At 46.5% G+C, this 22,537-nt stretch overlaps 1 long non-coding RNA gene across 2 annotated transcripts; it reads right to left on the reverse strand.

Annotated features, from left to right (window-relative positions):
- Positions 1–1,287: 1,287 nt before the first annotated feature.
- Positions 1,288–8,095, reverse strand: LOC103710943. 2 transcript variants are annotated; one of them, XR_001879674.3, is made up of 4 exons: positions 7,918–8,095; positions 2,684–2,764; positions 1,671–1,769; positions 1,288–1,581 (listed from the first exon to the last, which is right to left on the reverse strand). It is a non-coding gene; the product is annotated as an uncharacterized LOC103710943 (long non-coding RNA). The 2 variants fall into 2 exon arrangements; XR_003386456.2 differs by lacking the exon at positions 2,684–2,764.
- Positions 8,096–22,537: the final 14,442 nt, after the last annotated feature.

Genomic DNA, 22,537 nt, shown 5'->3' on the forward strand with positions numbered 1-22,537 from the left:
GCTTGAAATACTAATTTAATGAGTCAAATTTCTTTTCTCTCGGTCTATTAGATAGCTGCCTTTTCAAGAACCGTAAAAGATATTCCACTAAAAATATTCTTATTCTTGCTTTAACTTATATTCCTCCAAAAAATAGATCCCGCTCTAATATTTCCGAATACATTAAATACATACATTAAAATACAAAAATTTCTTATTCCACATCAACAAAATCACAATTTATATATATTATATATTACTTTAATTATTTATACGAATAATTTTTTTTATAACGATTTATTATAAATTAACAGAGTATGGAGAATATAACATATTTGAACTCAAGTTTGAAATAAAATCAGTATTATGGCTTCAAAATATATACATGGAGACTCGAATGATAATAGATTCTTTTTTTTTTTTGGTGAGAATGATAATAGATTCTCACCATATAACATTTAGGTGTTGAATTCCCCTTCTTCAAGGGGATCTACTAACAGATTTTGGCGATTTTGAGTCTGTTAAACTTGAAATTAGATGGTTGTAGACCTCAACAATGAAAAGAGAGATGCGCTTGAGAAGTTAAAAGAGATGATAAATATTTATGGAAAACAAGTGCATATGATGGCTTTGTAGAGTTTTCAATATGTGATTGGTGCAAGGCAATTGAACATCACAGACAGAAGCCCTGGAGTGCTGAAGTGCCTCTAATGACAATCGATCGCTTGATGGTCTTGCTGCTTTATCTAACTCCATTTTGGGTTTTGCATGTAAAAATTACAACTTTATTGTTCTTAAATCTATTAAACAGGCTATTCAAGGACAGCTCCAGCTTAGCTCAAAATGAAACGAGCCAAGCTAGAGCTAGGCCCGGTTTGACCCTGGTTCGGCTCGTTTCAACCCCTAACATCTACTTACTACTAATAGGACCTGATGACATGGCCTTTACCTTGGAATAAGCGATCTATCAATATGCCACTCACCTGTAAATGGTAAACACTGAAAGCAACCAAAAAAAGAGAAAAAAGAAAAAAAAGAAAAAGAAAAAACAGAAAACACAGAGAAATTGAAGTAAAAAGAATATCCGCATTAGTTGAGCAGTCTGCAATAAGTTGAAAGGCATTTCCTGACTAGCTGCAAGAGGAAAACTGGAGTGAAATATACAGAGCTAGGTTGTAAGTATTAGTCAGTCAGCATTCTGGTGTCACCACTGCAGAGGTTAGTCTATCTCAGAAAATGGGACAAACTGAGTTCATAATCTACATTTCTGTTAATGCAGACCGAACTATAAATGCACCAACATCAAAATTTAGAATTGCAGAAATATATAACCTTCTATAATCCATCTAGTCAAAAATCTTGGATCCAACAATATGAATTTTCTTTGACAGGAAAACTATTTCGTCTCTCTACAGCTATTTTCAGTGTGTAACCTACAAAGGTGGGAACAAATGGAGAAATGCAAAAGCAGTACTGAAAAACAGTATCAATACGGCAGCTAATATCTGAAGCTAAGCTGGCTGCAACAGTGCTGAGGTCTTCATCCACAAGGGCCTTTCCAACATAGCATTTCCATGAACAGCAAGGTATGCAGTGTTCAACCTAATATAACAAAAATGCTATCAGGCGTGAACAAGAGAAACAAATATCCTAGCAAAAGATTGGGAGCAGGGACTAATTTAACAACATACTCGTCGACTTCTGGTATGGCCAATGGATTAGGTGTCTTCCCCTTGCTCCCCATTTGGTACTGCACCTACCATTGATGTCATATCTGGTACACCTTCAACCTAAAAGCACGAAAAAAGCCAAAAATGTTAAGGTGGGCAAGTAATCCAAATCTAAAATGTAGGCACCATTAATCTACATGAAATAGGCTTCTAGCTTTAAATTTTGTTAAATAGTTAGTGTATTTAAGCTGGTAAACATGTAATAAAAAGATTTGTTGCCATCTCTTACTCCCTAAATTCCTAGCTTGTATTGTTAGATACCCTCATCATTTGTTCATTTTACCCAAGCAAAACTGCTAAAGAACCCTTTGTACATGCAAGGCGCTCTATCTTGTTGACTTGCACAAGTTGGTCCCAATATTCTAGTCTCCACACGTTCTCCTTGGAAAATTTCCTTTCTATGAATAAGTTATCTGGACTCTCAACCAATCTAAAGAGTCACTGATTTATTTGAACATAATTTTAAGCAACCGCACAATCTTGACCTCAGACTGCATCCCCATAGTCAAGGAACTATGAATAATAGAATTTTTCATTTTAGACTTTACAAGCCCTAACTGCACCTAGACATAGGAATTCTAAATGAAATCAAAAATCGTAAAATGACAGTTGAAATAATTGCCAACCCTGGGCAGTTTTCTGGCCCTAAACTTGAAAATCTTTAGCACACTCTTCTAGTCTTAAACCCGTGTGTGAATCTAAATTTCTGTAAATTAAATTTGCTACAGCATCAAGGATGATATCTACTGGAGCTTATCATACTTGCATTACTTGCATTATACAAAACTTACTGATCTTAGAATTGATTACTTTCTTTTATTCGGATCCTCATACCAGTCCATTTTATATATCTTTAGGTCTCTTTCTTTCCTCTTAAGTTTTATCACAGACCTGGCAACAATTAGCATTTCCAACTTGAATAACATCAACAAGCCAACCCAAATTCCCTTTTATAGATCAAGTTTGGGGTTCACCTTATGTCGACCTTGGTATTCTGCTGGAGATAACCTGATCGATACTGATTAACAGCAACAATGCCTACATCAAATCTGATCCTGCACCTTGTATGACATGAACAGCTTTCATAGATGGTACATATTGGAAAGTTATGAAAACTATATGCTGGTGCAACACCTTAGAACAAGAATGAAGCACTATTCTGTGACAAAGGCATCAATGCAAGTCCCAGTGGGAGCGAGCAAAACATTCTGGTACCATATGGAATATCAATTTAATCTTCTACGACTATTTCCACAATATTTGCATTCTATCAGCATTTAGTTTCATATTCAACTTGAAGTATAAGTTTCAAAATAGCTATACAATTAGAGAGATCTTTAGAAAACGTCGAAATATAGCATTTGAAAATCAAATAAGATGTTCAAGCACAGCATCCGTAAGAAATCCTAGCAATCTAGTAAGGTAAAACACATGACCACATATACACAGAAGAAAACATTAAACTCCGACAAACAAACATAGTAACTTTCAGTAAAAGTCTAAATACATTTAACTAAATTCTTGCCTGTTGAGGATACTGTCCATATCCAGCGTAAGCACCATAGGCATATAAAGATGGATCTTGAACATCCCCATATGCATATGCATCATAACCATAACCATAATAAGCACCAGCCCATTGACTAGGATTTGCTTGCCACGCACCAGATGGGTACTGTAAAATGGTTGGCCAGAAAATGAAAACACGGTAGATAGAGATCAAACTCCAACCCCCAATGCTAATCTAAAAAAGGGATTTAGGAATCTTATAGATGGTGCTAAACATGGACATAGACTTGATTTGTCATTCTGAATGTGATTCAGCATTGCACTCTGAAAACATGAAGATAAAAAAGAACAATTTTTTCTGCATCCGCCGTCTCATTATAGATGAAAAATAAAGTGACACTTAGAATTAGAAACAACGGGCACCTAACACCTGCTTTCTGATTATAGCCTACAAAACAGTTCAGGGGAGACTAAATGAATGCTCGCCTCTTCAAAGGTGTTCATAGATTTTGAACCCTATAAAATGATATTCTATAAATCCACATATCTTCATTTTGTAGTTGTTTTGGCACCACAAAATCAGTACAATCCCACAAAGCACTACAACAAGCTGACACAATAATCACTATGAGGAAGGTGTAGGTAAGAATCACCAAAATAACATCTAAATGCGCGACCTAAACTATCCTTGGCATGGTTTGTAAAGAATATAATCAGTCAGGGTCTGTTTGGATGCCAGAAGATCTTACTGATTTGATAAGATCTTCCAGCGGGAACTACATAATATGCTGGAGGTCAGTTTGAAGCTTAAGAAAGAAAAAGGAGAAGACAAGTAGGAGGCATCGAGCCATCTGGTGGAACAACTAATCCCCAATTTTAGAGAAGATATCTTTTTCATGAGGTGACTTATCTCCAGAACATAGGGATTTGATGTCGCTGGGCTGCCCTGACCACAGCAAAACTCTTCTCAACGTAATCATGAACTAAAATTCTTGACAAGATCTTATAGCCTGATAAGATCTTCCGGCATCTGAACAGCCCCTAAATAAGGATAAAACCAAGACAGAACTCACACTTGGAAAAGCCACTCATCAATTTTTTCTCTCTTGTTATTTTACTAAGAATTTCTTTAAGCAGCATTAAACATCTAACTTTAACTCACACGTCATTTTTAACCTTTTTAAGGTAAATTATATGTTTTCAACTCAATTCTTTTAATGTTTTCCATCGTCATTATGTTAGCACAGCTGGTATCAAAACAAGTAACTGCACGTAGATCTAAGATTTTCATTGTCATCCAAGATCTCATGTTTTGTAGTTTCTGAGAGGACTCCACTTGCCACACCAATCAGATTAATAACCAACAATCTTTCTTAGATTTATGCATCAAGCATCATTTCTTTTATTTTAAAAAAAAAGTGAATGTCTCCATGTGGCCTGGCCATGACACTCAATCTAGCAACAAGGTAATCAAGGATGCAAGTGAACAATAAACTTTAAAATATTTTAAAATTAATTTCTTGTCACTGATCAGGATCACTAATATGTTAAAATTTCCACATCTCTAGTTCTCGCTCCTAAGTGATTTTTGTATCATGGTAACTTTTTTTATTGGGTATGAGTAACTTTTTGCATTGTTGATTGGTAAATCTTTAGTAGTGGACTAGTAACTTTAATGTCACATACTGATGGTTCTTGTTTTGATGATTGGTAACTTAGGCATGTTAGACTGGATAATTTGTGGTAACGAAGGGATAATTTTGATACTTTTGACGAATAATTTTATAGCAGTAAAGTAGTAAGTTTGACCATAGGCAAAAAATGAGATAAGTAAATGGTCCAAGCAATAAGCATATAAGCTTTTCAAGCCTGTCCAAAGAGGGAATACTAGTTATAAAATTCTTCCAAATGCTTACTGAACAAACAAATGGTTGGTCACAAACACAAAACAACCAAGACTACTTTCATCTATACATAAAGAACAAAGGCTTCCAATCCAAATATAATGATCATACAGCAAAACAAAAAATTTAAAAGATGTAAGCCTTGACCTCCCAGCTTCTTCAACAAACACTATCACCAGTATCACCCATCACTGGAGCAATCAGCCACCAATTCTTTATCTATCTCGGACTAGCCACATAGACCATTTAAAATCTTTCTTTTCCTTTTCTTCTTTCCTCTATTCATGGACAATTTAACTTACTAAGGAAATTCAAAAAAATAGAAAGAGGAAGAAACTGCTGCAGAGTAGTCTTTGTTATAGTAGTGTATGCCCTCAAAGACATTTGCATTTTGTAATTGTAAACTTTTATCGGATTAATGCATGGGATTTTTCTTTTCCATGATTGCATACAGTCTAAGGTATGTGTCAAACATCGGCCATAGAGCTAGAAAAGAGCCCACGATTACTTAGGAAGTTTAACCAAGTGACAGATTATTTTCCATAGAGAGGATTGAATAGACCTAGGTACTCAAAATTTGTTCACATCTATAGGAAAGGTTACACATTGCACCTATAAGCTAGGGCCTTTTCGTCCAAAAGTGGAAGGTAAAGCAGGGAAAAGGCATGGACGTTCTTGTGTGAATGGATATTCTCGTGTGAGCTGGGTGGGAAAAGAAGAAGGAAGGAGAGAACAGGAGAGCGGTGGGAAAAAAATTTTGATAACAGATTTGAAAGGAAAGAGTTAGGAGATGGAGGGAGAAAGAGAGAGGAGAGACAAAGGGGTACAATGTTGTCTCCTCAACTTGTCCGACAAGACCTTTTCACCTTTTTATTTTTTCTTTCCCTCAAATCAGATTATAATGAAGAGGAAAGGAACGATAAGGATGGCAGCCTTTTCCATTGCTTCAATGCACATCCTATGGCTATAAGGCTGACTAGATCCAGTGCTAAATCCAGCCAACCGGAGTGAAGTCCACCTCTATACATAGATAGATAGAGAGGAAGTAATATATAGATACACATATACACATATATATTGATATATATAGAGAGAGAGAGAAAGAGAGTTTTGATCAACTTCTTTTGAAACTTTTTAGCCAAAATTGGCATGTACATTAGGCCATTTACATATTCTTCGCTCCTAATTTAGTGTCTAAATGTTGCTATTGAAGTACTTGCTTCACGGGAATAAAGTTTATCCAAACTGATAATATTAGCATCTAATTTTGGAGGGTAATAGAGCTTGAAAAATCAGCATGGCACCAATTGGACAAGCAGTTTGGCTGGCTACCCTACTTAGATTGTAGGCCTATTAGGGAGATCTTTGCTCAAACGAATGCTTAAATAGGTCCATATCCACTTAGACCATATATAATGCTATATATGTCAGCTCGCTTAAGCCTTCATAGGTTTGGATTACACTTGACTAAAAGGTCTATTTGTTCTTAAGGAAATGAGCAACTTCTAATACAGGTAACCTATGTATCCCACTTGCCTAACTAACCACAACCAGCATGATTTGACGTCTCAAAAAATAAAGTCCCTTCCCATGGCGTAGTAGCTGGCCCCATGTTCATTTTCCCATCCTACTTAAGCCACCTAAAGCTACTTACCAACAAAACTTAGAAATGGAATTCCTGGATTTTAGTACACCAAATGCTTCTGAATGGGTCTCGCCTTACAGAATTTCCACCACTATTTGCAGTCACAGTAAAAAAAGAAACACTCTTCAATAAGAGAATGGAGCTTTATTGATATTGACTTGAGGATTTTCTTATAGAAAGAGTATTTTAGTCTGTTAAAACATAGGTTTTCAATTTTCCACTATTTTTTCCCATTTCATCTTTCCAATTCTCTTTCTTTTACCCCTTTCTCTTTGTCCAAATTACGTGCAACATGACTAGATCCTAGCATCTAAACAGTCACTTAACTTCTACATGTCTACTTCATGCTTTAGGACATCGATGGTAACTTTAAAATAACAAAAGACATGCAAGCTTGGATGTTTTGATTCTTCAACAAGTGGTCTGTACCAACTGCATTGATGTCTTAACCAAATCTACTTGAAATGGCAGCTAACAAAATTCATTAATCATTATTCGACAAAGCAAGCTATGTTGCCACACATATATGCAGCCTCTTAACCACCCCACAAATGGTCGAGCCCAAATTTGTATGCAGACAAGTCACATGAGCGCCCCGGATATTGGCCATCTAACTCCTTTAGATTTTTTTTCTTGCATGCTTCCTACAAAATTATTTGTATTTATATTTTTTTTTTATCATTATCATTAACCTATTATTCTTGTATATTTTTTAACTGCACAGGCACCCGCCTGAGTAGCCAAATCCGAGCTGTACCATGACCGCCAGCGTACCAGGCCACATTTTGAAATCTTGAATCTAATGATCTTGACATTATGAAACAATTGCTTAAAGTTGATGGAAAATTAAAGGACCATAGACACATCAAGAAGGATTTTTTGTCTCCAATTAGCTTCAACATCTTTTGATCACCGACACCATTTTCTTAACACTGTTTGCTTGCTGGTAACTAGAATAATTTTTTTAACAGTCCATACGATCCATTGCCCAAATTCTTTTCCCTTGGGTTTTCTTTTTAATCGCTGTTCATCAAGTGGTGCACAAACCCTATCGGAAACTTTGGGGTATTAAGATAAAGCCCGAAAATCCATCACGAAAATAAATACTGGAAAGCTAGAGGAAAAGAGGGGTTTGAAAGGGGAGGAGTACCTCGCCGGTGCGGGCGAAGCAGCCGTGGAGATGGTTCTCGTCGACCCAGTACTGGATGTCGCCGATCCAGAGGCTTCGGACCTCTTCGAGGGAGGTGGGCTGGTGGTAGCCGTGGGAGGAGGAAGAGATCGCGGTGGCGGTGGGAAGTAGTTCTACAAACTAAGCGCTCATGTTCGCGGAAGGAAAAAAAAAAAAGAGAGTAGTGTATGGTCAACAGAAAAGTAATAAAGATATTTTTTTTTTAGTTGAGGTTTTCAAATAAGATAGATAAAAAAGTTGTATTCTTATAGAAATATAATTCCTACATTTCATGGAAAGTCTTTTCCATGAGAAACATGAAAAAGTTACTTTTTCATAGGGCAGGATCACTTTATTTTTATTTTTTTTCTAAAAAGATCCTTCAACATTAAAGAAGCATTAAAGAGGCATTAAAGACCTAATTTTTATTAAGGGCATAATAGGAATTATACATAATTTTTCCAAAAAAGTAGATCGCCAATCAAACATAAGCATTTTGGAAATTTGTCACTTATCCATTGTCAACCAAACATGCCAAAAGTACTTTCCTAGGTATTCTTTTTCAAAAAATTTGTTTTCCAGAAATCATATTTCTAGGAAAGAAAAAGCTTCCCGCGAACCAAACGGGCCGTAATTGAAAGTTAAATAGGAAATGTGGCCTTTAGTAGTTGATGACGTGGTCGTTTGTAATCGGTTTCTTGCAGCTATTGAGCTTACATGGAGCACAACCATGATCAAAAAGAGATCTCCAATATTTTAATAACTCCTAAATTTTCTGTAAAAAGTTTCTATAAAGTAAACTCTCTCTAAATATCATATGTCTTGATTCTTTGGCATAACAATCATTCTATCCTAAAGAATCCCTTGTCTTCTACTCAATTATCCTTATATTAATTAATCTTAATGGTTTGTTTTCACTTATATATGAGTTATTTCTTTCATTTTTGCTTGGTTTAATTTACTCGTGTTATTCATCTCCTACTAGAAATTTGTGAAGTTATCTTATTAATGCAAGGTGGAACCCTGTCTCTTGAGAGACCATACTCATTGATCAATCTATTCGATCAGGCACACTAGCAACCAATTGGCTATCATTTTAGTTTTCTAGGTGTTGCTGGAAATTGGACCCGGGGGCCGCCGTGAAGCCGTGGAAGGAGGAGCTCCGCTGCTGCAGGAGGCGGACGGCGGTGCGCCGGCTGGCTGCGTCCTCCGATGCGGGGGGGGTGTGCAGGTCCTGCAAAGAAAGCCGGTGGCCGGGCTCCCCGGCGCCGGCCCTCCGATGCCTAAGTCAGAGGGGGCAAGTATGTGGAGAGAGCAGGGAAGAGAGTATATGGAGAAGACAGCAAGAACATTCGGATAAGATAAAGAAGACGAAGAGGATGATGTCCTCAATTGTGTCTGTGCTTCCCCGGCGGGTTCAGTCCCGGGGATCTGTTTCCGTTTTTTGTTCTTTCACCTCCCTTTTTCCCCCAGGTTTCCTTTTATAGGAGGATTTTGGTTACCTGGGAGGTGACAGGAGGTTTGTCCTGTTTTGTAATAATTGGGCACGATTTAGCCCATTAATGGCGTAATGGAGAACGGGACCGGATCAGACCGGAATCAGGGAGTTGTCACGGTCAATCGGACATGTTGGAGTGGTTGAACCGCCGGCCGTAGCGGGCATGGGGTCTGTAGATGGTAAGTGCATTTATTACCGAATGAACCGGTGGCCAGGTAGAGCCATACGCTCTGATGGTTCAGTGATCCGGAGATCGTCTTGGGCCGTGTTCATTAAATGCCTGAGTGCATCGGAGACTTGAGGGAGTCTCATGCATTAATGGCGGGTCGTGCCGAACGCCTGCGGAGATCTTATGCCTTGATGGCTTGGAGATAGTGGCGGGTCGCAAGCCGTAGGAGTTGTCAAGTCCCTTGGACTTTAGGCGGGGGTTGAACATTTGGTTAAGGCATCGGCTCGGCAAGGGTGCCGAGCCGAGCTGGTCGCCCAATGGGGCGCCCTGTGGCGGGGCTGCTTCGAGTACTCCTGGTCGGCGCCCTTTAGGCAAGCACCTTCTAGCAGAGCGCCTCGGCGCTGTCTCTGGTCGGCACTTTCTAACCGAGCAGCTTATTTTGGTTGGGCACCTCTTGGCGCGCACTCTGGTCGGCGCCTTCTAGTCGAGCGCCTTCCTGGTCGGCATCCTTTGGCCGAGCAGCTTTCTGGTCGGCGATCTTTGGCCTAGCAGCTCTCCGTTCGGCACTCTTTCGCCGAGCAACTTTCCGGCTGGTGCTCTTCGGCCGAGCGCCTCCGTAAATGTATGGCTTGGGGTTCTTCCCCCAACACTACCCCCCGACTTCCGAGCTTCAGTTGGCCATCAGCTGGAGCGCGGGAAGTAGCTTTAATTGGGTCATTACGAATTCCGAAAATTTTGATTTACTGCGCGTTTTGAGTTATCGAACGCTTCGAGGTGCCTTTAATAGGCGGCGTCTCTTCTTTCCCGAAGAGCCTCATTATTGGGACACCTTTTGCGAAGCGTCCTCGCGTCGTGGGCTCATGATGGGGCCGCACGATCTTCGATTGCGGACGCCTTTCCGCACGATCCGATGGGGCGCTTCGACGTTCGAAGCGCTAGCCCTAATTAAATGCGTCGTTCTATCTTTTAGGCCGACACGTGTTATCATCTAACCAAGATGCAGCGCTTTCTTTGCTGATCCAGGCCGTTGGGGAGGTCTATATAAACTCTCCCCCGGTCCCCTGTTCTCTCTCTATTGCTTTCTGCTTCCAGCTTCCTATTCTCCCAGACTTCCTCAGACCGAAGTCCCTTTTCTCCGGTATCTTTCCCAGGTCCCCCTTCTTTTTGATTTCCCTCTCTTGTAATGGGTTCTTTGCCTAGCGAAGTAGTATCCACCATGAGTGTCCTGGAGGTCGAGATGACCGAAGAGTGGTTTTTTCCTCTTCACGGGTTCCGTTTGGAACCCGCCAGGCGAAGGGATCGGGTAACCGATCCTCCGGTAGGCCGGATCGGAGTGCACTCGGAGTCACTCGGGGCCGGCCTCCGATTTCCTCTCCACAGCTTTGTGAATGAGTTGCTGGCGGTATGCCAGTTGGTTCCGGCGCAACTTACTCCAAATGCTTGGAGGACAGTGATGGGTTTCCTGTCACTGTGTTTACTACAGGGGATTCCTACCTCTGTCAACGTCTTCCGGCGACTTTTTATTTTCAAGTCGAACCCGGAAGACGGGGAGTGGCTCTACATCGCCCTCCGGGTGGGTCGGCCACTTTTTCATGGTGCCCCCTCATCCATTCATGGTTGGAAGGAGAAATTCTTCTTCCTGGGCTCTGAACGGTCCTGGGGGTTTGACCCCAGGTGGAGGCCGGCCCAACTTAAATCCATCAACAGGCTCCCCCGGCTTTCTCCGCGTGAGCAGGAGATCTTCGATACCATCCGCAGCCTTGGGGACGGGATTTTGCTGAACGGCCTCATTAGCGAGGACGCCCTGGTGAACGTGGGCTTGAGCTCGGCACGTCCTCAGGGTAAGGATAGTTACAGCAACTTCTTATTTCCTTATTGTTCTAATGTTCTAATTTTGCTTATCTTTGCAGACATCGCAAAAATGGTGACCAAGAGCGAAGTCCTTTACGCCCGCTTCCAGAAGAGGGCAGCTGAGCTCTCGGGGGAGCCTGCGGAGCCGAGGAAGAAGCAGAAGGTCTCGGCAACCTCGACTCCCTCGGCTGCAGTGGTGGCCGAGGCGGGTCCTTCCCGCCCTGCGCATCCCGAGGCGGGGCCTTCTCGCCCCGCCAACTCCGAGGCGGGGCCTTCTCAGCCTGCGTGCCCTGAGGCTGATCGGAGAGAGGGCGCGGGCTCCGGGGGCTCGGGCTCCAGAGGAGCCCCGATGGCGCCCCCATGCCCGACGCCCTTGGCACAGGTCCCTGGTCGGCAGGACGCTCCAGTTGCCGACCAGGGGAGGAGTTCAGCGGGTCCCGTGCTTGCACGCCCCGCTATAGTTGTGCGGCGGTCAGATCGGCCGCTCGTCCGACCCCAGCCCCTAGCTCCGAACCGGGGGGCAATCAGGGAGCTTCGGGGTCGGCTCTACCTAGGCCAGCCGATGCTGGCCTTTCGGGCCCATCGGGCTCGGGGGGACGGGTGCCCCTTGCACCCACCTGGTCGGTGTTCGAGGGAGATTCAGCCCTCGAGAACCCTCGAGTAGCGCTGGAGGTATTCCGGGTCGCGCTGCTCCCAGCTGACCGGGCAATGATGCAGTCCATGAGCTATAATGCTTTCATGGACTACACTCGCTGCAACGCCGTCCGGGTAAGTAAAATCTTCCACTTGTGTAATCCGTATAGATTTTCTACCAGTGGCGCTTTAATACTTTTCGTCTCTTTTACAGCATTTGCACGAGACGGAGATGCTGATGCACCTAGTCCAAGAATACCGGGAGAAGGCCCGGAGGTGCCAGCGTGGGTACGACGAGGCCCAGAGGAGGTACACGGCCAGCGAGGCGAAGTACCAGGCCTCCGAAGCGAAGTACCAGGCCTCTGAGGCCGAACGACAGGTGCTCCAAGAAAAGGTCGGAGCATCTGAGGAAAGAATTCGAGCTCTTACCGCCGGCTTGATGAGGAAAAGGGCGCGCATGCGTTGGCGAGATCCGAGCTGCGCGCCGCTGAGGCTCGATTGGCCGGAGTCGAGCAAGCGCTGGCCTCCCGCGAGCAGGAGGTGGAGAGTGCCCGCCTCCGACATTCGGAGCTTGAGCGGGAAATAAAAACCATCGAGAAGAAGGCCACCTACCACGAGGCTCGGGAGCTCGAAGCTCGGGAGCAAGCTCAGAGCGCGGTGGCGCTCTTTCGCGAATCGGCGGAGTTCCGCGACCTCCTAGAAGAGGAGGGCGTGAACGGGCTAATCCAAGGCTTCCGGGACTTCCGTAACCAGTTGCGGCGGCTTCTCCCAGATTTCGATGTGAACCTGCTCCAACCGGGAGCAGGGGTCGAAGGGCTGGATGCGGAGGCAGAGACTCCGGAGGCCGAGGCGACCGAAGCCGCCCCCGAGGCTACTCCCATCGCTGCCGAGGCCGAGGAGGTCCCGACTGTTGAGCCCGCCGCTCCCGATACTGCCGAAGCCGAAGTGGTCGGGCCCGGGCCTTAATGTAATTTTTGTTTCGTTTTGTAAAGTCGGGATGGCCTCCCGTACTTGTAAGGGCCAAACCCAAATTTTGTACTTAGCCTACGGGCCTTTTTGAAATGAATATACATTTCTTTTCTGGAAACTCGTCTGTCGTAGTCCAAGTTTTCCTACTCGGATCCGCTTTAGGTTCCGAGGATATGGGCTCTAGGGCCTCAGCTTTTCCCGCCACAGGGTTTGAGTTTAAGTTTGGCTTGCCGAGCTCCATTGCTCGGTCCTTCAACCAGTGGTATAGCAACGCTTGTGCTTATGCCAAGGATTTGGGCTCGGAAAGTCTTTCCGAGCTCAGTCCAGAATACGACCGAGCCCTAAGGCGGTCTCTAGGACTTAAAATTTTTGCGTAATTAGTGAACTTCGACCCTCGCATTGCCGGGGCGGACCAGATTCGTTTCCAACGAATGGGTCGAATGCTCGTCAACTCGTGACGGGAATTCACCGGACTTAGTGTAATGATATGCTGATGTCATGAGCACTCCTTCGCCGAGGCGATTGAAGACGCTCCTCTGCTCGACGTCCGTTCTTTGAGGACATCGGCAGAGAAAAATCCAAGACAATGTAGAAGCATTAAATGAATGGGTACCTTGTACCATATGCGTCCTTGCGCCGAGGCGACTGAAGACGCTTCTCTGCTCGGACTCCGTTCTTCGAGGACGTCGGCAGAGAAATCCAGAATAGATAATGTAAAAACATTAAGTAAATGGGTACCTTGTACCGTATGCGTCCTTGCGCCGAGGCGACTGAAGACGCTTCTCTGCTCGGACTCCGTTCTTCGAGGACATCGGCAGAGAAATCCAGAATAGATAATGTAAAAACATTAAGTAAATGGGTACCTTGTACCGTATGCGTCCTTGCGCCGAGGCGACTGAAGACGCTTCTCTGCTCGGACTCCGTTCTTCGAGGACGTCGGCAGAGAAATCCAGAAGCGGAATAGATAATGTAAAAAACATTAAATAAATGGGTACCTTGTACCGTATGCGTTCTTGCGCCGAGGCGACTGAAGACGCTTCTCTGCTCGGACTCCGTTCTTCGAGGACGTCGGCAGAGAAATCCAGAAGCGGAATAGATAATGTAAAAAATATTAAATAAATGGGTACCTTGTACCGTATGCGTCCTTGCGCCGAGGCGACTGAAGACGCTTCTCTGCTCGGACTCCGTTCTTCGAGGACGTCGGCAGAGAAATCCAGAATAGATAATGTAAAAACATTAAGTAAATGGGTACCTTGTACCGTATGCGTCCTTGCGCCGAGGCGACTGAAGACGCTTCTCTGCTCGGACTCCGTTCTTCGAGGACGTCGGCAGAGAAATCCAGAAGCGGAATAGATAATGTAAAAAACATTAAATAAATGGGTACCTTGTACCGTATGCGTCCTTGCGCCGAGGCGACTGAAGACGCTTCTCTGCTCGGACTCCGTTCTTCGAGGACGTCGGCAGAGAAATCCAGAAGCGGAATAGATAATGTAAAAAACATTAAATAAATGGGTACCTTGTACCGTATGCGTCCTTGCGCCGAGGCGACTGAAGACGCTTCTCTGCTCGGACTCCGTTCTTCGAGGACGTCGGCAGAGAAATCCAGAAGCGGAATAGATAATGTAAAAAATATTAAATAAATGGGTACCTTGTACCGTATGCGTCCTTGCGCCGAGGCGACTGAAGATGCTTCTCTGCTCGGACTCCGTTCTTCGAGGACGTCGGCAGAGAAATCCAGAAGAGGAAGGAACGAGCCGAGCTCGTTGGTTGAAGCTGGTAAAGAATGAGCCGAGCTTGTTTGGCCAATAAAGACATCCCAACGTATCGGGGCATCCCGATGAACCGGGGCATCTCGATGTCTCGAGGCATCCCGGCCGAGGTCGGGGTAGGAGCACGAGCCGAGCTCGTCCGGTCAGAGAGGACCGCTACTCAATAGTCGATGGAGCACGAGCCGAGCTCGTCCGGTCAGAGAGGACCGCTACTTAATGGTCGATGGAGCACTAGCCGAGCTCGTCCGGTCAGAGAGGACCGCTACTCAATAGTCGATGGAGCACGAGCCGAGCTCATCCGGTCAGAGAGGACCGCTACTCAATAGTCGATGGAGCACGAGCCGAACTCGTCCGGTCAGAGAGGACCGCTACTCAATAGTCGATGGAGCACGAGCCGAGCTCGTCCGGTCAGAGAGGACCGCTACTTAATGGTCGATAGAGCACGAGCCGAGCTCGTCCGGTCAGAGAGGACCGCTACTCAATCGTCGATGGAGCACGAGCCGAGCTCGTCCGGTCAGAGAGGACCGCTACTCAACAGTCGATGGAGCACGAGCCGAGCTCGTCCGGTCAGAGAGGACCGCTACTCAATAGTCGATGGAGCACGAGCCGAGCTCGTCCGGTCAGAGAGGACCGCTACTAATGTCTCGACGCCTCGAGCTTCCCGGTAACCGGGGCATCCCGACGTCTCGGGGCATCCTGACCGTGGCCAGGGTAGGAGAATGAGCCGAGCTCGTTGATGGAGAGCGCACCATAAACTCATGGACATCTTTAGGGAGTCCACGCAGGTACTCCATCATCCCGAGGTATCAGGGCATCCCAACCGTGGTTAGGGAAGAAGAATAAACCTGATGCCATGAGTTAATCAAGAAAATTGGTGAGCTCGGAATAAGTTTGCAAACCATCAGTTTATTGTGAAGTGAAATTCATAGAGTGAAATTCATAGAATGAAATTTAATGGTTGAATAATGAGGGACCCCTTAGGGTTCTACTGGTGGTACACGCGGAGATTTTCAGAGCTCCAACTCCGCGGAATGGGAGCCCCATCTAGAGACTCCAATTGATAAGCTCCGGGTCGGCGAATGCGCGTGACTCGGTATGGTCCCTCCCAATTCGGGGCCAGCTTCCCTCGCTCAGTTGGTCGGGAGGTTTCAGCTCTTCTTAGGACAAGGTCCCCTGGTCTGAAAGATTTGACTTTGACCCTGGCGTTGTAGTACTGAGCTGTCTTTTGTTGGTACCTCGCCATACGCACTCGGGCGACCTCCCTTGTTTCCTCTGAGCTGCGAAGAGTTGGAGCTAGCATCGTGGTGCTCGACTCTTGGAGAGGGGAGCCCAATCTCTAGTGGAATGACGGCCTCCGTCCCATATGTCAGGTTGAAGGGAGTCTTGCCGGTGGGGACGCGGAACGTAGTCCGGTAAGCCCACAGGACATTGTATAGGTCTTCGACCCATTGTCCTTTGGATTTGTCGAGCCTGGTTTTGAGGCCCTGCAAAATAGTGCGATTTGTTACCTCGATTTCTCCGTTTGTCTGAGGATGCGCGACCGAGGTGAAGCGGTGGTCAATGCCAAGCTCGGAGCAGAACTCTCTGAAATGGATGTTGTCGAACTGGCGACCGTTGTCAGAGATAAGGATGCGGGGGAGCCCAAATCTGCAAATGATGGACTTCCAAACGAAATCCCGCATCTTCTGCTCGGTGATCCGGGCGAGGGGCTCAGCTTCCACCCACTTAGTGAAGTAGTCGATGGAGACGACCAGGAACTTCCTTTGCCCGGTGGCCAGAGGAAATAGCCCGAGGATGTCAATTCCCCACTGGGCAAAAGGCCAAGGGGAGCTGATAGAAGTCAAAGGAGCCGAGGGCCGGCGCTGAATATTGGCGTTCCTTTGGCACCGGTCGCATCTTTGGACGAAATCCATAGCATCCTTCTGGAGTGTCGGCCAATAGTATCCTTGGCGCAGAATTTTATGGGCCAAGGCTCGTCCTCCCAGATGGTTTCCACAAATTCCTTCGTGGACTTCGCGCAGGGCATAATTAGCTTCCGTTGGGCGAAGGCATCTGAGAAGGGGAGAGGTGAAGGATTTCCGATAGAGCTTTTCCTCGTATAGTATATATCGGGTGGCGAGGCGCTTGATTCGGCGAGCCTCTCGTACATCAGCAGGGAGGGTTTCGTCTTGCAGATAGCTGATGAGTCCATCCATCCAGCTTGGCTCGAGCTCGGTGCAGAGGGTCTGCTCGGGCTCGTCTGTGCTGGGCTTTTGGAGATATTCCAGGACTGCCTCTTTGGGAAGCTCGCTCATGCGAGAGGACGCCAGCTTTGATAGCTGGTCGGCCCTGAGATTCTCCGACCTGGCAATATGTTGAATGTGGAAAGAGTCCAAGGTCGAGGCGAGATCCCGTACCTTCTGGAGATACTTCTGCATGGTCGGGTCTCTGGCTTCGAAATCGCCCACAATTTGGTTGACGACGAGCTGAGAATCACTGAAGGCCTTCAAGTCCTTCACTCCTAGCTCTTTGGCTAGCTTAAGCCCGGCGACGAGCGCTTCATACTCCGCCATGTTATTGGAAGCAGGAAACTCGAGGCGCAGGGCCTGCTCGGCGACCACCCCCTCCGGGCTGGTGAGAATAAATTCTGCTCCACTACCCCCCGAGTTTGAAGAGCCATCGACATGTAGAGCCCATGTAAAACTCGGGGTCCGCTCCAGCGGTGGCTCGGGTTCAGGCTCGACCTCATCTGGTATGGTGCACTCGGCTATAAAGTCTGCGAGTGCTTGTGCTTTGATCACCTGTCTGGGCCGGTATTCAATGTCGAATTCCCCGAGCTCAATGGCCCATTTAGTGATCCGACCCGCACGATCTGATCTCTGCAGGATCTGCTTGATCGGCTGGTCAGTCAGCACAGCCACTGTGTGAGCTTGGAAGTAGGGTCGGAGCCTCCGAGCTGAGATGACCAAAGCATAGGCGGTCTTCTCAAGCTTGGAGTATCGGGTCTCAGCATCCCTTAAGACCCGGCTGGTGTAATACACCGGTTTCTGAAGTTTTCCCTCCTCTCGGACCAGGACCGAGCTTACTGCTACAGGGGAGATAGCTAAATACAAGTAGAGGAGCTCACCCTGTTGAGGCTTCGTGAGTAGGGGAGGGGAAGCCAGCAGGTGCTTAAGCTCTTCAAAAGATTGCTGGCACTCGTCCGACCACAAAAAGTTCTTCGGCTTCTTGAGGGCTGCAAAGAATGGAAGGCAGCGCTCGGCTGAGCGGGAGATAAACCTCCCGAGGGCTGCCACTCGGCCCGTGAGCCGCTGTACCTCCTTGACCGTCCTGGGAGGCGTCATCCTTTGGAGGGCTCGGATCTTCTCTGGATTGGCCTCGATTTCTCGTTGTGTAATGATGAAGCCGAGGAATTTGCCGGAGGTGACCCCGAATGCACATTTAGCTGGGTTGAGTTTCATCTGGTACTTTCGGAGTGTGGAGAATGCTTCGTTGAGGTCGGCTATGTGGTCTTGCGCCGCCTTGCTTTTCACCAGCATGTCATCCACGTAGACCTCCATGTTTCGGCCTATTTGGTCTTTGAAGATCCGGCTGACCAGCCTTTGATAAGTCGCCCCGGCATTTTTTAGACCGAATGGCATCACTTTGTAGCAGTAGGTTCCCCCATTGGTGATGAAGGCTGTCTTCTCCTCATCTTCTGGCGCCATGCGGATCTGGTTGTATCCGGAGAAGGCGTCCATGAATGCCAGTAGCTCGTGACCCGAAGTGGAGTCCACGAGCTGGTCGATGCTGGGAAGTGGGAAACTGTCCTTTGGACAGGCTTTATTCAGATCGGTGTAGTCCACGCACATACGCCACTTCCCGTTGGCCTTCTTGACGAGGACCACATTGGCGAGCCACTCCGGGTAAGCTATCTCCCGGATGAATCCAGCTTCAAGGAGTTTGCTGACCTCCTCGGCTGCTGCTTGCTGTCGTTCAGGGGCGGCGCCTCGTTTCTTCTGCCGCACGGGCTTGCTGGTGGGCTTTACTTGGAGCCGGTGGACCATGATCTCTGGATCAATCCCCGGCATGTCTGCAGGCGACCATGCGAAAACATCCATGTTGTCTCGCAGGAAGTTGACGAGGCGACCCCTCGCGTGCTCGTCAAGGCCGGAGCCGACCTGCACGGTTAGCTCAGGAGAGTTCTCACGTAGAGGAACCTGAGTTAATAACTCACCGGGCTCTACCCGCTCTTTCTGAGGGTCGACCCGTGCCTCCAGAACCTCGGCTGGGGGCTGGTCGGTCGCTGGGGCAGGCACTTCGGAGGGTCGCGTTGCCTCGTGGGTCGCCAGGTAGCATCGCCTTGCCACCATTTGGTCCCCTCGGACTTCACCGACTCCCTGGCTGGTGGGGAATCGCATCAGCAGGTGGTGAGTTGAGACCGCTGCTCGGAGGGCGTTAAGTCCTGGCCTTCCAAGGATGGCGTTGTAAACCGAGGGCAGGCGTATCACAAGGAAGCTCATACCCACGGTACTTTCACGAGGGGCGAGCCCGGCTGTGACCAGAAGGTCGATCTCGCCCTCTACTGGGACTGAATCCCCAGTGAATCCAACTAACGGAGCATTCATCCTCCGTAGCTGTTCTTTTGTCATCCCCATTTTACAATAAGCATCAAAATACAAAACATTCGCCGAGCTTCCATTATCAACCAGGATGCGTTTTACATCAAATTTATTTATGATCATGGAGATGACCATGGCATCATCATGGGGAGTTTCGACTCCTTCTAGATCGTCATCTGAGAAGGAGATGGTTTCAGAGGTGCGCGGGCGCTTCGAGGAGGCTCCTTCCCCTGAGGCTTCCCCAGCCGAGGTCCCTCCTCGGATAGTGTTGATGACGCCGGCGATGGGCCTGTTGGCATTGGAACCTTCAGGCTGTGCTGCTCCTTCGGCTGGCTTCTTCCCTTCACGCCGGCCTTGCACAAACCGATCGAGCACCCCTCGGCGAATGAGTGCTTCGATCTCATTTCGGAGCTGATAACAATCCTCGGTATCATGGCCGTGATCCCGGTGAAAACGGCAATACTACCGGAGATCACGCCGGATTCTGGTGTCTGGCTTTGGAGGGGGGAGCCGGATGCAACCCCGATTCTCAATCTCCATGAGGATTTCAGCCCGAGGAGCATTGAGGGGAGTATACTTTTCATACCTCCCTTCAGGTGCACGGGTCTGCAGTGGGAACCTCGGGCGGAGTGACCTCTGCTGCGGCGGTCCTCTCAACCGGGGTGGACTCTTCGGACGGGGCGGATTCTTAGCTCGTCGTGGAGACGGGCTTCTGGGTCGGCCGCGCTCCTCGCGGCGTCTTTTCTTGGAGTTCTGCTCGGTTCCACCCCGCCTAACTGCCACGGCCTCTTCTGCCTTGGCATACTTCCGCGCCCGAGCGAACATTTCGGTGAGGTCCGTGGGGAAATTCTTCTCGATCGAGAAGAGGAATCTGTAGGACCGGGCTCCAGTCTTCAATGCTGACGTGGCGATTGACTGGTCAAGCTCCCGGACCTCCCATGTTGCGGCGGTGAACCGGTCCAAGTACTCCTTGAAGGATTCTCCCTCCTTTTGTTTGATGTCAAGGAGGGAGTCAGATGTCCGCCGCTGGGGCTGGCTGGCGGCAAAGTTGCCAGCAAATTGTCTGCTGAGCTGCTCAAAGGAAGAGACAGTACTCGGCTTCAGCCCGGTAAACCAAAGCCGGGCTGGCCCTCTGTAATAACCCCAAAATTTTTTTTTATTTTTTTTATATAAAAAAGGGATAGAATAGTCCTTTAAAATTGATATAAGGGGTAAAATTGGAAGGAATCAAAAGTTAATGGCATAACTGTAGATCCGTTGAAGTGGCAGGGGCAAATTGGGAATTTAATAATATTAAAAAAGGGTGAATAGTGTTTTGATGTGATTTAATTGGAGGGTTTGAGCTACGGAATGAAGCAGAGAAAGAAAGAGGGAGGGGGTTGACAGACGGCAACAGAGAGGAAGAAAAAGAAGGAGAGGAAATGAAAGGAAGAAAAGAAGAAGAAAGAAGAAGAGGAAGAGGATTCGAGGAGGAAAGAGATCCCGGTTGCGCTGCCAGCTGAAGGGAAAAACATAGATCTCCTTCCCCTCTACGCAAGGACCTCGATTTCCAAAAAAAAAAAGGTAAATATCCATCTCTATCTAGTCTTTTGATGACATTAGGCTATACAAAGGGTGGATATAGTCTAGAGGGGTCGGATAAGGGTTGTAGAGGTGGTTAAAAGAAGAAGAATCGGATTTTGACAAATTTTTCCGGCACTACGGAAAAACTGTGTCGAAGTCCCAACTTCGACGAATTATTTAGGGGGTCAAACGACCTCCGATGATGATGCATGTTATCTCTTTGGAATCCCCTATGAGTGTAGAATGTTAGGTAAAAATTTCATCAAATCTGGAGTTTGGAAAGTGGATCAAACCCGGGATGAAGTAACCGGCTGTCGGTCCGGGTTACTGTTCATCCGAGTGGGAAAATAAGAAATTTTATGCCAAAATAGGGTATTAAGCCTAGATTAGGCTAAGAGAAACCTTGTACTCATGCAAGGGAGTCCCTAATATACATAAATGATGAGTTAATTAATAGAAAAGGAAAAAGAGAAAGAAAAGAAAAGATTTAGGAAACGGGGGAGTTGAATCAATTAAAGTTCCCTATATTATAATTGGCACGTAGATTATGGCCCTTGATACAAGACTAAATGTATTGTAAATGCATGTCACAGTTGGGCAAGAAGCTAGGGAACAAGAGGAAGAAGTTCCCCACTGCCTGCTGTAGATTTTTGGAGGCGTATCGAGGCCGTGCCGGATTGGCAGGTGAGTGGGAGTCATGTACTTTGCACCATGAGCATCCTTAATTTATTTTCATAAATGTCGCCAAGTGTGAATTGATTCCACTTGAGCATATTGATTGATATTGTAGTAGATTTCTCTATAATCTTGATTCTCCATGCTTGATTATTCTGTACATGCATTTGAGGGAACATTGAGAGGAATTACGAGGGGTTGATGAGTAATTAAATTGATTCCGAATTGTGAAATGATTTCTTTTGTAAATTGATTTCATTTCCTCTATTTTAAAGACTTGTGAGTCGTAGCTTGATTATACTCCTTTATGAGTAATTAAATTGGATCTGAATTGTAAAATGACTTCTTTTGTAAATTGATTTCATTTCCTCTATTTCAAAGACTTGTAGAGCCCTTCTCATGGTATATTGAGTTGCATTGTACTCCCGTGATTCCTCACTCCCAACCCTGATGTTAGTTATAATTGGGTCGTGGCCGAGTGAGTGGTAGTCTTGATTATGCTCCTTTTTAGTAGAGTATTGGGAGGGTGCATTATGGCATTTATGCATGGCTTGGCAGTATTTGCAGGACACCTATAGTCGATGGGGTTGAACATCGGCCTTTGTGCACATAGTAGCCTTTTGGGTGGGCGGAGCCCAGTCCCTTCCTAGGGGGGGACACGGCCCTAGGCGTAGGATCGGCCGGTCCTACGACTTATATTCTGCTTGCCGCCGGGCATAGTAAGACCCCGCGAGGTGCAGTATGGCTTTCCGCGGATGTAGAATTCCCGCGAGGTGCCGTTTAGTATGTAGATGTGAGATGGATTTCTGTTCTGGATACTGGCCAGCATTTATATGATCAGTGTGGTGTCTTATCCTGCATATGCATGTGACAGTAGGGAGTTGTTGCTGGTTCG

The sequence above is a fragment of the Phoenix dactylifera genome, chromosome 1 (genome assembly GCF_009389715.1).
Source record: "Phoenix dactylifera cultivar Barhee BC4 chromosome 1, palm_55x_up_171113_PBpolish2nd_filt_p, whole genome shotgun sequence".
NCBI classification, from domain to species: Eukaryota; Viridiplantae; Streptophyta; class Magnoliopsida; order Arecales; family Arecaceae; genus Phoenix; species Phoenix dactylifera.